This window comes from Ursus maritimus, unplaced genomic scaffold (assembly GCF_017311325.1).
Source record: "Ursus maritimus isolate PB19 unplaced genomic scaffold, ASM1731132v1 scaffold_8, whole genome shotgun sequence".
In the NCBI taxonomy this organism is placed as follows: domain Eukaryota; kingdom Metazoa; phylum Chordata; class Mammalia; order Carnivora; family Ursidae; genus Ursus; species Ursus maritimus.
In genome coordinates this window covers 11006726-11023248 of record NW_024426996.1, presented here as the reverse complement: position 1 = coordinate 11023248, position 16523 = coordinate 11006726, and the positions used below count along the sequence as shown (strand labels likewise).

The window sequence follows — 16523 nt, the reverse complement described above, 5'->3', positions numbered from 1 at the left end:
TCCCCCCGTTCAGCCCCCCCCCCTTCCCTATAAAGGCCGCGCTCGCCGCCGCCCTCTTCACAGTCGGGGAGCGCGGCCTGCCGTGGAGGTGGTTTTAGCGTTCCTCACACAGTCACACTCCGCGCACTCACATACACTGGAAGCGCCTCCCCACGTCCCTCCCCTGCCCTCCTCTCGCTCTGCTCTTCTCTCTCTCACCACAAATAGTCGCCGACCGACTGCCAATCCGTGTCTCTCTCTCTCTCCTCTCTCTCTCAACAACATGACTGACTGGGAAGCGGTGGCTCAGGCAGAGCAGCTCTGCTGGCGCAGGCAGCAGGAGAAGGAGGATTATTAAAAAACGCAGCTCGACTCCGTGCAACTGGGAGTGGAGAAAAGGAGCCCAACAGCCGAGAAGGGGAGGGAGGGCAGAGGAGGGGACCAGGAAAGACACCCCCGTGCCCCGAAGACATAAATTTCTGAGTGCCCGGGAGGAGCCTTAACAAGCTGCGCGGAGCCCTTCAAGGTAGTAATGCCCCCGGTGCCCCCGCGCCCGGAGGGTCGCGCGTTGCGTCGCCGCTGCGCTGGGGCCAGACCCCGGCGGACGCGGGATGACTGCCCGGCAGGTGACCGCGCCGTGCCCGGGCCGCCCTGGAGCAGCCCCCGCCCAGGCCCCGGGCGCCGGCAGCGGGCCGGGCGTGCGCCGCGCGGAGACCTGGCCTTGCAGGCAGGGTGGGCGGGGGGGCGGACGGGCTCGCGCGCTGCCGGCCCGCGACTCCCCGCGCGCTGCGTGGCCTTTTCCTCCGCGCTCCTGAGCGCTCTGCTCCGGTGGCCGCGGCCGCAGCTCCAGGGCGATGCGAAGCGCGGCCGGCCAGAGGCAAGAGTTGGCGCAGGTTCCGGGTCGCTCCCCTCCCTCGCTGCTCGTGTCCCGCATGTAGGGGCGGTCGGCCAGCGCTGGCGCCCGGGACTGCGGGCGCCGGGGCGGGGGCGAGGAGGAGGAAAGGGGGAGGGCGGGGAGCCTGGGGCTCCCGGTGGAGCCGCAGTGCCCGAGCCGGGACCGCCTCTTGCCTCCGCCTGCTTGTCCTCGGGCGCTAGCTTCCTGGATTGGAGGCGAGACCCTCCCCAGCGGCGGCAGGAACAGCAGTGACTTAGTGTGAACAAATTGCTTTGTGGTGGCGCGTCAAGGGCTCTAGGGAGGGTGTGTGTGTCTGTGTGTGTGTGTGTACGCTTATTCGTGTGCGTTAGCGCTCATGACTAATCAATGCTTTGGCTCACCTGAAAAGATAATCAGCCTTGAGGTGAAACCCTGGCGCCCCCTCAGTTTTTGGCTTGTGTCCCAGGGACTCGTACAGGCGGTGCCATCAAGGGGTAGGGTTGCGCGAAGGGGTGACGGAGGGATTTGTGAATGGTGCTTCTCTGCGCGTGGAGGCTGAGCTTGCTGATGTAAACGAGGAGGTATCCAGAGTGAGAAGAAAGGCTATTTATGGCAAAGAGTTGTGAAATTTCTCGGGGTTTCCTTCAGTATATACTGGGCTTCTCTCTCTCTCCTCGTCCTCCCTCTTTCGTTTCCCTCTTCCTCTCTCTCATTTCTCCTCTTCTTTCTCAGAATGAGAAGCAATTCTGCTTCCCCCCCCCCCATGGGATCTGGAATATGCAATGAAGTCAGAATGCACTTGTCTTTTTACAGGTAGAAAAAAATGTTTCTTAGAAGGCACTGATCTCTTGCCCTTTAATGTTTTTATGTACTTGTTCTCCACTCTCTTACCTCTTAAGTCCACCAGTAGGACCCACAAGACACAAAATACCTACTTGGTTTCAATAGCTTTCATTTTTCATATTTTACAGTTGAATACCTTCCCACTGAAATGTAACACATATTCTCTCATCTCTACCCCCAAGAAAGGCTATTAAAAATAATGCATACACGTTTTACTGTAAAGCTGGTTTTATTAAAAGCCTTGGGGAGGAAAGAGAAGCAAGACAACTACTGAGTTTATATCGATGACTACTGATTAAGAACTATTAAGAAAAGTCCTAAAATACTATTAATCTAGGCTGCAACACATTTTCTTTCGGTTTCTTTTTCTGTTTGCTTTATAACAGGTACAAATTCCAAAGACGTAACTCGAAGCTTAGAGATGACTTGGGACAGTGTCTACCAATTATGCTTTAGCAAATTTGTTTGTTCTTAGAAGTGGTAACCTGTGCTTTTATAGAACCTCGGACTGGGTTGTGACTGTGAGAGTAGGACAGTATCTTCATTATTTTAAATTGGAATGTCTCTAAGCGCCTGCCAAGCACAGTGTTTTTAAAACATTGAAATTCCAACCACCCCTTCATTAATTTCACAGAGAAGAAAGAGAAGTAAAGTGGTCAACCTATTGCCAGAGTGATTTGTCTTCATTTGATATTAATTAAGGAGCTCAGTACTTTGATCAAAACATGCCAATTGTTGGTTGTTGTTGTTTTCAGTGTGAAAGTAGCTTTCCTTAACAGTCCTGTTCATTTTGAAGACCAAGTAGAGTTAAGGATTTGTTATTTTGATTTAGTTAGATTCATATTGGTTTAAAATACAGTTTCCTAGTGCCTGGCTGGCTCAGTCAATAGAGCATGTGACTTTTGATATCAGGTGGTGAGTTCCAGCCCCATGTTGGGTGTAGAGATTACTTAAGAAAATAAATGAGATACACCTTCAACATTGGAGCATGTGCAGTTTTATATTTTGCGTTAGGACTTAGACTGAGAGCCCCACTCTGAGGATTGCTGCCTTAACTTTCCTGAATCATTGGAATGTAGATATAATGGGGAATTTAAAAATGTACTTGGTGAATTGTATTATTGAAATCATTAAGAAGTCGTATCTATGAATATTTTGTTCTTTGACACTGTCAGAGAATCAGTAACTCTTTACTACTTTAAAATATGTATTATTTATACTATAGAATATTAATTTACATCAAACTCATGACGTAGGAAATTAAAAACTTTTTTTGTATTTTATTGTTATTCAACTTTTCATTGCATTTTATTACTCAACATATTACTTATAATAAAGGACCTGCCATGTGCCATGTACTATAGATAGTTGTGGAGGAACATAAGACTTCCTTACCCTTCAGGAGCTTACCCTCCAACTGGGACAAATCTGATGCACGTGCTTGAACAGAGTTAACAACCCATCACGATAAGAGATTGCATGCCTAACAAGGACTGCAGGAATTCAGAGCATAATAATATTTCATATTGAGTTTTGTCTGAAAGGCTTCAGGGGTAGGTCAGACTTGCTTGGTCTTGATCTTAAAGGATAAATAGGATTAATGGCTTGTGGATGAAAGTATGAGGTATAAGATGCAAGTCTCCCGGAATTATAGAAAAGAATGAAAGATATAAGGGGAAATGAGTTTGTTTGAAATAGATTTAGATATTGCAGAGCAGTTGAATTTGTTGTGGAAAAGGGCAGGGTGAGTTGGTTTTTGATGTACAAACATTCTGTATACTCTATTTTTGAAATTAATTGAATTTCTGTATCTAAGAATACAAATCTTTGATTTTATATTGCCTTTTAGTGAACAAAATGCTCAACATGTATTTGTAGAGGATACTTACTCTAAATGTTTAAAAATACCGTATCATATGGAAAGTGTTGAACTTGGTATTAGTATCAAGATGGCAGGTGTAATCTCTTTATATTGAAGTGTTTGAGGTACATCCTTAACCAATGCTTCTTAGATTTGCTCTAAAGGAAAATAGAACGAGATATGTAAAAGAATAGCTATATTAATAGCCAGTATTCTTTGAATGCTTAATATTTATTCTTTATATAAAATGTATAATCCATTAAATAACGTTTTCTGTAATATTTTTATTTTAAAGTTATTAGAGTGCGCACACCTAATAGTTAAAATATCTTTACATTATTTTTCATGAATATAGAGCTAGGATGCAGGGTTCATAGGGAATAATTTTAGAATTGTAGTGATTTTAAAGATTTTTTAGACTATCTTCTGGTAAATAGATGGTATTAACAAAAAGAGCATGTCCTATTTCTAAGCATTCCGAACTTAGCTATTTTTTTCTTTGTATATATGTTTGTTTTTATAGAAACGTAAAACTGTTTAAAATGAATTTCTTCATTTTAAGAACACAAGAGGAAACATCTGAATTGACTTTGAGCCTGTCTTTTCAATATGACACTCTAGAAATATGTTATGGTGACAGTAAAGAAATAGTACAAATATTAGATATGACTTTCAGTAGATAACAGAATAGAATTACTTTCAGATTAGGTGGATTAAAAGATTTTCATATATATATTTTGTTGACAGTGAATAGATAAGAATCATTACAAAAGCGAAAAGCCTCTTAAATCACCAGTTTCATATTCATGTAGGAATGGGATGATTTCCAACATAGTAACAGTACAAACCAGGCTATCTGTTAATTGGTCTCTTGAGTTTGATTTTAGACTATATGTCACAGGTGTATCACTTTGATAATGTAATCTCTCCTACTGTATGACTGACAGCTTCTGCATTATTTCCCTATTGGATAGTGACAAAATCTGTTTGCTTTATATTGAGGACATATACTTCTATCAGAAATATTATCTTCACTATGCAAGAGTGTCAGTTAACAATAAAACATGAAGTCTGAGGTGGGGGAAGCAGTGAGAAAAGATGGGGAAATTGATAAAAAACACCCTAATGAACCATTCTTCAATAAGTAGCTTAAACTAAATATGATATAAAAATATAAAGCTGACCAATCTAAACTGCAGTCGATACAGTACCAAGAGATTGTTATCAGTTCTTATATTTAAAGGACTGTATTGCATTTTAAGCTGTGTTCATGTGAGCTAAATAAAATGGCTGAAAAAAAGAGGAAAGAAAGAAAAGAAATAAAAAGAGAAAAGAAAGATGGTTGAAATTGTTCACTAGTGTCTGTGGTATGATATTACATTTTTTAAGAAAGATTTCTGCTTTGATTATTGACAGACACAGTTTATTTGACCAACTGCCTAGCCCTCTACCTAGATTAATTTAAAATATTGCTTTTGGTTTAGCATATTTACACTGCATTAAACACTTACTAATTTTTATTTAGCTAATTAAAATTTTTGAACACTGTAACTATGTTCTGATACCAGTATAAAATAGAAAGGAAACATTAACTTATGGCAAATTATTTTTTTAAGTTTTGATTTAAATTCCTGTTAACATACAGTGTAATATTGGTTGCAGGTGTATAATTTAGTGACACAGCACTTACATACAACACCTGGTGCTCATCACCAAAAGTGCAGACTGTATAATAGTTATTTTTTAAAAACTATATGAATATCTTGTTTCCCAACAACTTTTCACTGAATGGTTTTGGGATCTATTGATTCTGACCTGAAATAGAACATTTGGGGTTGAAAAGTGGTGATTTTATTATTCTTTTTACATTTACTGGCTGGCATCCTTCTATGAAGGAAAGCTTTCCCTCCCAGGTCAGTATGGAGCATGGATTTTTTTTTTTTTCTTTTTTAATTCAGTATTAGTGTAGGCTAGATTCTTAAAATTTTTAAATTTAAATTCAATTTAGTTAACACATAGTGTATTATTAGTTTCAGGGGTAGAATTTAGTGATCCATCAGTTGCATACAACACCCAGTGCTCATTACATCACGTCCCCTCCTTAATGCCAGTCACCTAATTACTCCATCCCCCTACCTACCTCCCCTCCAGCAACCCTCGGTTTGTTTCCTATGATTAAAGAGTCTCTTATGGTTTGTCTCCCTCTCTGTTTTTATCTTATTTTATTTTCCCTCTCCCTGTGTTCATCTGTTTTGTTTCTTTTTTTTTTTTTTTTAAAGATTTTATTTATTTATTTGACAGAGATAGAGACAGCCAGCGAGAGAGGGGGGAGTGGGAGAGGAAGAAGCAGGCTCATAGCGGAGGAGCCTGACGTGGGGCTCGATCCCATCACGCCGGGATCACGCCCTGAGCCAAAGGCAGACGCCCAACCGCTGTGCCACCCAGGCACCCCCCATCTGTTTTGTTTCTTAAATTCCACATATGAGTGAAATCATATGGTATTTGTCTTTCTCCGACTGACTTATTTTGCTGACCATAATACCCTCTAGTTCCATCTACGTCGTTGCAAATGGTAAGATTTCATTTTTTTGATGGCCTGAGTAGTATTCCATACACACACACACACACACACACACACACACACCCCACATCTTTATCCATTTATCTATCGAGGGACATCTGGGCTCTTTCCGTACTTTGGCTAATGGGGACATTCCTGCTATACACATTAGGGTGCAGGTCCCCCTTCGAATCACAATTTTGTATCCTGTGGATAAATACCCAGTAGTGCAATCGCTGGGTCGTGGGGTAGTTCTCTTTTTAACTTTTTGAGGAACCTCCGTACTGTTTTCCAGAGTGGGTGCACTCTGTTGCATTCCCACCAACAGTGTAAGAGGGTTCCCCTTTCTCCACATCCTTGTCTAATGGTGAATTTTAAACCAGACCAGTAGTTCTCAAAATGTGGTTCCCTGAACAGCAGCAGCAGTGAACTCCTTAAAATTCTAATCCTACCACAAACTGAATCAGAAATTCTAGGTTGGGTCCTCTATGTGATTCTTATGCACTCTCAAGTTTGAGAACTACTGACATATAGAGTATTTTGTAGTGAAACCTGAAGGCTTTGTCTTCCCTCTGTTTTGGAGCTGAGTACTTTCTTTAGCTGTTAGAGATGACTAAGGTTTAACTATTTAGATCTGGAAAGTATGACACTCTCCATCAGAAGATTTTCATCTTAACTGTGTGTATGTATGTATAAGTTTATAACTGTATTTAAGAAAGTAATTAAATGAGTTTCTAATTCCTGTGCATATATTTGCTGTTGATTGGGGAAGTAATTTAAAAACTTAGAATTTAACTGGACTCTAAAGACCTCAGGCTAGGCCTTATTGGTAGTCATAAAAATATGCACACTGTACAAAGCTTGACCATTTTCTGTTTGGTCCTGTTAACTCTTATGTGATATTTTTGGACTGGGACAGCTGCACAACAGTAGCATCACATGTGTGGAATATTCTCAAAGCGTTAGTGCTGAAATAAATTTTAAACCACATCTGTACATCTTTCACGATTTAAGATAATGTGTTCACATCCTGTAACTCTTTTAGTATCCCTCTCCCTCTTCTCTCCCTCCTATCTTTTTCTCTCCCTATCTTTTTCTCTCCCTCAACCCTTTTCTCTACTTGAGTTTTAGGCTCAACCATCCGTTCCCTAAGTAAATGTATCTTGGCCTTCTTTGCTACATTAGTTGCCCCATTATATATTGTTTTAGTTCTGTATTCTTCTACCTTGCAGCACTTACTGCAATATTAATTTTATGTGTATTTATGTGATTGGTTCAATATTGTATCATCAAAGATTAACACACAATAAGATGTCCAGTAAATATTGGTCGAGTAACTGTATGCCATCATCCTAAAGATTTTTTATGTTTTTCCAAAGAAAGATACTTAAAAAAGATTTTAAAACATGGGGAGTCCTAGGACATATGTAAATATAGGTAATGCTTTCCTTTCTCTTTTGCAAATGATGAGATCTATTTCATTAGCAACAACAATGGCTCTAACATGCTGAGCATGGCTTACATGATATGTATTATGCCATGTATTTCTTCTAACATTATCAAGTTGTTTTTGTATACGGTTTAGAAATGAGGAAATTGAGGTTGTGTTGTATGGTCTGTCGAGCTATCTAAATCAAACTTTTTTTTCTTTTAAATTACACTGATGCAGAAATTATGAAACCAGTAGACTGAGAATGTGAAGGAGTGTATCTTCTTTTTATTCCTGATTTAACTCAGGGCTCAGCACTATCTGTGCTATCCTATGCTGTTGCTATCCTCTTGAGTGATGCTGTTGTTGCTTTTTGGGTGATTGAACAAGTGATGGGAGCTCTTGCAAGGCTGAAGCTCCCTTCTTCTTATTGTGCTTTTCAATACCATTATTATGCACTCTCCCTGCCATTTAGTCACAGTTCTCTTACCCGCATTTGGTCAGAATCTCCCAATTAGTTAATAAAAATTTAAGATGTAAACAAGTATAATTTGAAGACTGAGTGCCTTTATGAAGAGAATGTTCAAACATTAGATATTCTCCATATTTGGAGACATACAGCTTATCTTTGAAAAGGTTGACACAGTGTTGGGTACCTTGTTCAAGCAAGGGAATATGATCACAGGGTAGTAGCAAGGTAGTTCTTTTGGCTTTTAATCTTCAAATTATTTATTTAAATGTGGGTTTAATCAATGTTCAAATGTTTGTAGCAGAGGAAATATTAAAGGCTGATTCTGTAGAAGTCCGTGGATAATTAAAGAGTTGAATTTGGTTATTCTGAAGCCCTCTTACTGGACTGTACAAAGTTACATATTTTATAATGTGTTTAAATCAGTCAGTAACATGAGTTAATACAGATGCATAGCAACAAGAAGAAAAAAATATCAGTAGTTTAACAGTATTTTACTTATGGCCTATTTTGTAGCTTTTGTCAGAACTTGTTTCTGTTTCTGGAATCATTTAATCATTGCCTAGAGCCTCAGCCTTGCCCCTGATTCAGGACTAATCCTTCTATGTAGTAGGAAGCTTTACTGGTTTCTAACTCAACACTTTGGGACTTAGCATCAGCCACCCTTGATGTCCAGCCTAATATTATAACATTTATAGTAATGCTTCTTTCTTATAACTGAAACTGAGTTCTCACCTAATATTTTTCTGTGCATCTTGATAAATTGCCCAATTGTCACCATTTCTCCTAGGATTTGAGCAAGGACTTTCTTTTGACAGAGCTTTCTTCATTTCTTTAAAGACTGGGATCCTCTGTCTAAAACCACTTCATTTCTTGAGTCCTTTTATGTGCCAGCAGACTATCCCCAAAATATCACTCTTCTGGGACTCTTAGACCCAGCCCTTAGGGCTCACCAGCCCTTAGAAGTATGCTTCATTTCCAGTACTCACTCATCATTTCCATGATGCCAACTACTTATAGCACATTGCCATGCTCCCAGATACTCAGGCTGGTTGGACTTCTTGAAAGTATTTATAGCTGGGTCTCTATAGCATTTCCCAGACTCTAGTGCAGATCTTTACCAGGTTCTGACCATCACCGGACTACCTTATTTTGCTACATGTAATCTTCCTTTACCTGGCGGGGTCGCATTCATCATCGTTGACAAGAAACATTTTGTAAATGCTTATTATGTATAAGTCAATCTATTTCAAAAAGAATGTACCACCTGGGGTTCCTAAAGTTCCTGAATAGCTTAATCCATAATAAATGAAACACATTCTTTCATGTTTTGTTTGGTACCCAAATGTGATATGTGTATACAAAGATGTGTGGAATGTGCACATACATTCTTAGGGTTTCCCTGATTTTCTTTTTCTAGTCAAATGTTGATTTCAACATGATCTGACTCTTCTCCATTCTTCATAAACTTATTTGAATATGATATGTTTGGAATATTGAACAGCTGAAGAAATATACTGCGGGTGGTGTGATAGCTTCTCGGATTTTCCTTATCCATTAATGAAAACTAGAGAGTATCCCTGTGTTCAGATACTGCTGAACTACCCCTATTCAGCTCTCCTGGGAGTTTCAGTGATATACCTTCTCTATCAACCAAACTCAGACTAACATGTCATGTTTCTTATGTACGCATTCCCCGCAATTAACTCTTGCCTGGAAGTAGTTAAATACTGTGTTTCTGTTAATGAGCTATTATTATCGTATTATGGCTTTTTTGTTTATTTGTTTTGGGCGATAGCAAATGATATATCACAAACCTCTATTAGATTTACAAATAAAACCAAGCAAGTAACATGAATAAAGGTATGGCAAAAGTAAAGCAAATGTAGGCTTTAACATTTTAGGCAATTCTTCCTTCAGAAACTGGTTTTGTGTTTGTTTGGTTTTGTTTATTTATAGGTATACCAGAGGATTAAGTCTGAATATATGAAATATGTTTAGTGAGTAATGCTTTCTAACACAGGATATTCAAGAAAGGCTTGAAAGGTGAAAAACATACAAAGTATACAGAAACATCAGATGAGAAAGTTAGGGAAAGGAAAAAGTAGTTCAAATTCAATATTAGAAATGTAGATAAGTGTAATTTATTTTAGGTAAAGTTTCAAGATATTTTATGGATAACAAAACTGATGGATTTGGACTTCAGGATTCCTAAATTTTCAAAGGATGTTAACCACTGGGAAGAGAGCTCAAGGGTAGTTAATTTGATTTTTGTTTCGATTTTTATTGTATCCATATGCACAAAGACCCAGGAGCACTAAAAGTATTTGTTAATAAATGAGTTACTTAAAGTTAGAATGCACTTCCTAAAGGAGTGTTATTAAAAATATAGATCACTAAATTGGGCCATTAAAAAAATCATTAGAAATTTGTGCATAACAAGCATATAAACTTATAGCGACATTATTGCTGAAATTAACTTTGAGAGGTATTTCCTACCGTGTAATGCAACGTGTGAATATGGTGGTGTTGAGGAGATACCTTCTTCATCAACCCTAAGGGAATTTTGAGTGTCCCAAGTCCAAGCACGGCTCGAAACACTAAAGGGATAAAGGGATAAAGACACTACAGCACTAACCCTTTAGTAAGAGAAGGAAAGACTTGCCACCTAGAATATTTCTGAAGAGCAGTGAACCTGAACTCATTGGATGATGATACAAAAAGCACAAAGCCCCAGAGGTCTGTGTAGGACATGAATGAATGAGGTATTTTAAAAGCCAAAGAGTTTTAATTTGAATACAGGATAGGTTGGTAATTCTGAAGTTCTGGAGGTCCTTCACCCTGGTCCACTATGCGATGCTTGTGTCTTCAGTCACCTCTATGGAGGGGAGCTATCCAGGGTACTAGGCTCCTGCTGAAACCCTCTTGCAAAATTGTGCAAAACAGTTTTTGTTTTTGCGAATCCTAGAGCCTGTCTTTGCAGACACTACATCATTCACTTGGTGTGACTAACCTGTCATCACTTGGTTTATTCTAGTGGGCCCTTCAAAGCCCAATTCAAGTGTAAGTTCAAGTACACCTACCACAATCCTATGCAAGAAGCCTATTCTGGGAGTCATCTGCGTTTAAAGTATCATAATTCACTGCTTGCTTGTGCTTTATGCCCGTTAAAGTGTGAGCTCTATGAGGAAAATAATTTTGTATTTTTCTCTGTTTTCAAGCAGCTGGTCTAAATCAGTGATATGAAGATCCTCAGTAATTGATAAATAAATGAATACTGCTTAAGAGTGACTTGAATATTGTCCATCTGTGTGAACTACTCCCTGTTTTAGCCACTATCCTAAATCACACCCAGGCTCACTTTGAGTGTTGCTCTTCATGACTTTTTCATAGACTGAAAATTTGTTTTTAACTGAACCGAGTAACTTAAAATGGCTAAAAGTCTTGAGAGAAAAAAAATTGAAAGGACCAGGAAGTATGGGCATACAGGCCACAGGTGTTGTTAAGGGATTAGCAAGGTTTAAGGAAGTAAGAAGTAGTATAGGCTGATACAGAGGATGGGGTCAAAGGAGACTGTGGTTTGTCACTTCCTGAAAATAGAACCCAGAACATCCACGCCACATTCACTTTCTAAGGCCTTTGGACTATGGGATCTCCTCTCAAATCCCATAACCTAGATCCCCATTTTGATATGTCTGAAAATCTGAGGCCACATGAGGTTGACAGAGTTCTTTTATTCAGTAAACAAATGGTGCTAGGCCCTGTGTATATATTGGTTAATGAGACATATATAATTCCCCTTTTCCTGAAGCTTATAATTTAGTTCCCAGTTGCAGTACCCATAATATCCTTAGTCCTTGCTGAGAATGGAAGTTGGTAGAGTTCTTTTCTGTTTCTTATAGACACCCTAGTGACCTGGACTGCCATAAAGAGTAAGTGCGCTTGTTTCCATTACTCCACCCCTGCACATAGCATTGCTCTGAGTGTCCAGTGTGGCAGTAAGTGACTTCATCATCATAGAAAAACTTTTATTAACAGTAGGACATCCTGTCATTGGTTTTGTAATGTTTTGCTGATCACTTTTACATGATGTTGGTAAATTATGTGCCTGTATAAATTTTCCCTTATAAGAATATTTCAAAAATAGCTTAGGTACTGGTTTTTCTTTTGGTCAGAAATTCCCTATATTTCAGGGGCATGAGCTATAGAAAATAGTTGTGTGGCATTTTCATGGAGGATATTTTCACTTTATAGTTCTGTCATGTTTTTGGAGTATATATACTATATCCTGGACATCATGTGTTTCTCTTTCCTGTTTTTATTTTCCACATATTATCAGAGGCAATGTGTCAGTTATGAAGCAGAAAAAGAAAAGCTATATTTCTTTGTAATTTTTCTCCCCTTGGGAACCTAGATTTAGAACTCACAGAAATATAGATTCAAAATAACTTAGATTTAAAAGAAAGGACTTAAAAGTGTTAAAATTAAAAAATGAATAAAGCAGTTTTCTGTAACCATCGTACATAAACTCACAGTATGGAAAACTAGTAATTTCTTTGCTAAGTAATATCATTATTAATTTTATGAATTAAAAACCACTACAGCCATTTTTTAAAGTAGTACTAGAGATGAAATATTCCTATAAATAGTATTTCAATCTACTGAAAAGAAAAGTTGCCTTAAAATTGAGGAGTGAGTATGATGTGTGCTCACAGTTTTGGTGGTTTATAATGAAACTGGTAGGAAAAAGGGATAAATTTTAGTAATCAGGCAAAGCATTCGTGTTGTGTAAGCGCAACGCCAGGAATCCTCAGCACTCAGTCAAGACTAGGACTCCTTGGGGACCAAAAGTCATGATTGCTTCTGATTTGGAGTGTGGTCAGGAAAAGATGCTATGATTACATTCTTCTTCTTCAATAAAAGAAGGCAATGCAGTTCACACCCCCATCAAAACCAGTTTAAGAGTCTGTACAAATATTAATTAAAATTTTTTTACTAGAAAATTTCTATGACATTAAGCCAAAATGCTTGTATCAATTTTTGTTAAGTATGTGTGTGTACAAACATACACGTACATAAATTAATATAATGTCTTATAATGGGATCTGTCTTGTATAAATTTCTCTTAATAATGCAGGTGATTTTAGTCGTCGTCGTCGTCTTCTTCTTTTTTTTTTTTTGAAAAGGAGAGGTTAATCAGGGCTTTCCAAAAAAACCAGAACCAATAGTGCATATATCTATATCATTTATCTGTAAGAAGATTTATTTTAAGGTATTGGCTCATGTGATTGTGGAGGCTGGCAATGTGAAATCTGTAGGGAAGGGCAGCAGGCTAGAAACTCAAGTAACATTTCTGTGTTACAGTTTAAGGTAGAATTTTTTTCTTCTCCAAGAAAGTTGAGTTGTTGCTTTTAAACCCTTCAAATTGGGTGAGGCCCATGCACATTGTTGAAGGTAATCTGTTTTCCTTAAAGTCACATGATTGTAGATATTAATCACATCTAAAGAATACTTTCACAGCAACATCTAGACTAGTGTTTCATGAAGCAACTGGGCACCATCTCTAAGCCAAAATGACACATACAGTTTAACCATCACAGTGGGTAAGGGATATTATGTTAAAAAGCCCTCTTTGATTTACATGATAAGTTGATGTATGCATGTTTTTCCTTTGGCCAGAGATACCTTATCATTGATCAGTTATTGGCATTTTTAGACAGAGGTCATCATTTATTTGTTCCTTATTTTGTAATTAGTTATTAAGGATGTCTTATGAGTAAGAGACGATGCTAAGCAGTTGAATAATTTAAAGAAAATGAATGATGGAGGCTATATATTTTAAGTGTGTTAATTTTAGTGGAAGAACCACATGTATATTGGATGCTTGCGTGATAAGTAAATTTGAAGAGTGAAACTGTGCTTTTCAACCTTGTCAATTAAATGTCATTTTCTCCATGAGCAACCAAAAAAAAAAATTCATGTCAAGGGTTAATATGCCAAGTTATTATGCTTATTAATTTAAGGATGACTCATATGTAAAATTGGATTATGAAAGGTATGCTTGCCCACTTGCAGGTCAATTTCATTTAGACAATGTTGGCTGTACATACATTCATTTTAGCACATTAAAGGATTTGTATTTGTATTCAGCCTATGCAAAGGTAATTCACTATATACTGAAACAGGTCTGAGAAGTGTACTGTCATGATTTATTGATAATCTTGCTTTTCATATAGCGGAGAGCAACAAACATTTTCTTTACTGACTCTATATGGGTGTTTCTCCTGGCACTTTCTCATTTTAAAACTGTATTTTGTTTCTATTTCCTTATTCAATGAATATGAGCTTGTCTGCCTGGCTTTTGAGGCCCTCTGTAAACTCAACCGCACCTTGCTAATCCAAACATAGATCTTCCACTTTGTTAAGGCCATGTAACTTAGAACACCCTCACACACACAACATATGCTTTTAATGCTTTCTGTTTATGCAAATCTCAGCTGTCATTACTGGCCTAACTCCATGAAACCTTCCATGACGACTTTCACCTGCCTGGGGAGTTTCCTTTGCTGCACTCTGAGGTGTGAGCAGTACCTAGTTGGCTCCAGACAATTAAGGACAGCCTGTTCTGCTACAGTGCATTTTTCTATAGTATAAATTAGCTCCTAAACTGGTAAATCTGGGAATTAAGTTAGTAAAATGTTGAAGTTGTTTCATGTGTGGTTTTTTTCCATAGCATATTCATATTTAGCTTTAGCAAGTAATTATAGCTGAATTCAAAGTACACTAATGCAGGCACATGCAAAATGCAATAGAGGGATACCCTTTTCACAAATCTACTTTCATCTTTTTTTAAAAAAGAAAAAGTTTATGCATTTCCTGTTTTTTTTTTTCAATTAGAAATTTTACATGTCCTTTTAGGCATATAATACTTTTTTTTTTAAAGATTTTATTTATTTATTTGACAGAGAGAGACAGACAGCGAGAGAGGGAACACAGGCAGGGGAAGTGGGAGAGGTAGAAGCAGGCTCCCAGCGGAGGAGCCTAATGTGGGGCTCGATCCCAGGACTCTGGGACCATGCCCTGAGCCGAAGGCAGACCCTTAATGACTGAGCCACCCAGACGCCCCCATATAAAACTTTTATAGAAAACATTTTTCATGGTTTCGTTTGGAACTTTGTCCCGTAAGCTGCATAGATTTTGAGTGTTTCCGTCAAGGTCTATATTTTGGAATATAAGCTCTGTCCAGTTTTTCAGAATGAAAGAATACATATATTGCTGTAGCAATTGTAAAATTGCACATATATTGCAAAATTGAGCAATTTTGCTTCAGATCACTTGGTATTTATTGAACATCCACTGTGTGCCAGACACCAGTACCAGTGTTGGATGTATGAACAATGAACAGGGCTTACTTTTGAGTACAAAGGAGACTAAACACAAATCCTGTATGATGGTGTTTCTATTGCTTAGCTCAGTAGAGGAGGAGGAAGAGAGACAATAAAAAGTAACTGTGACCTTTGTGCATGTTCTCCCTCTGCCTGGAATGCTCTTCCATTTCTGCTTTATTTACCCAGTTTCTTCCTAAACTTCATGTCTCAACTCAAACATCACTTCTCTCTATACTAGTCTAAGCTCTTAGAGAGCCATACACTTTTCTTTCATAGCACTTAAGGTAGCTGTAACTTTATAATTATTTGTGAGGTTATTTAGTTAATATTTTTTTCTTTTTCTTAGATGATAAGTTCCATGAGAATAGAGATTGTCTGTTTTTTCCCATCATTGTATTCCCGTTTCCTGGCAAGCATGTACACACACAAAAACACACATATATACACATAGCAGGCATTAATCTATATTATAAATTTAATCTATATCTGTTCTATATATAAATATAAATAAATAAATAAAATATAATATGTTATATATAACTTATAACGTATAAAATATATAAATATAAATTATATAATATAACCATATCAATATTTATATAAATAAACATTTTTTTATTTATATAAATAATAATATATAAATATGTGTGTGTGTGTGTGTGTGTGTGTATATCAGGTAGGTTTTTAGTAAGTTTCAGGTATATGGATGAATGAAAGGATAAATGAATTTTTCCTTTCTTTATTTTTTAACAACTTAACTTTGTTCTTCCCAGAATGAGTCAGTTTTTTGTTTGTTTGTTTGTTTTCCCCTATCCATATCACTTTTGTTAGCCTCACATTTCCTGGTAGTTGTGAATTTGTTGAAGTTTGTGCCTTATATATTTGTTTTATAAATTTTTATTAAATACAGACTTTGTGTTTATGTCCTCCAGAAATCACAAAATTAAAAAAAATGCATAAAACCTAAAAGTATAGAGAAGAAAGTATAGAACAGTATTTTCATTACCTCTGTGTAGAGATGGATAACTTAAACAAGGTCCTAAAAGCAAAAACTTAAAAGAAGTAATTGATAATTTTGGAGGAAACTATTGATATATATATATGTATATATATATATATG

At 37.7% G+C, this 16523-nt stretch overlaps 1 protein-coding gene across 2 annotated transcripts in view; it reads left to right on the top strand.

The window, feature by feature from the left end:
• Positions 1–117: 117 nt before the first annotated feature.
• The window catches only part of CCSER1 (coiled-coil serine rich protein 1), a 733960-nt gene continuing 717554 nt past the window's right edge, over positions 118–16523 (top strand). For both annotated transcript variants that reach the window (XM_040625038.1, XM_040625036.1), the window contains exon 1: positions 118–505. The gene's annotated coding sequence lies outside the window, so the exon portion shown is untranslated. The remainder of the gene's footprint in view (positions 506–16523) is intronic.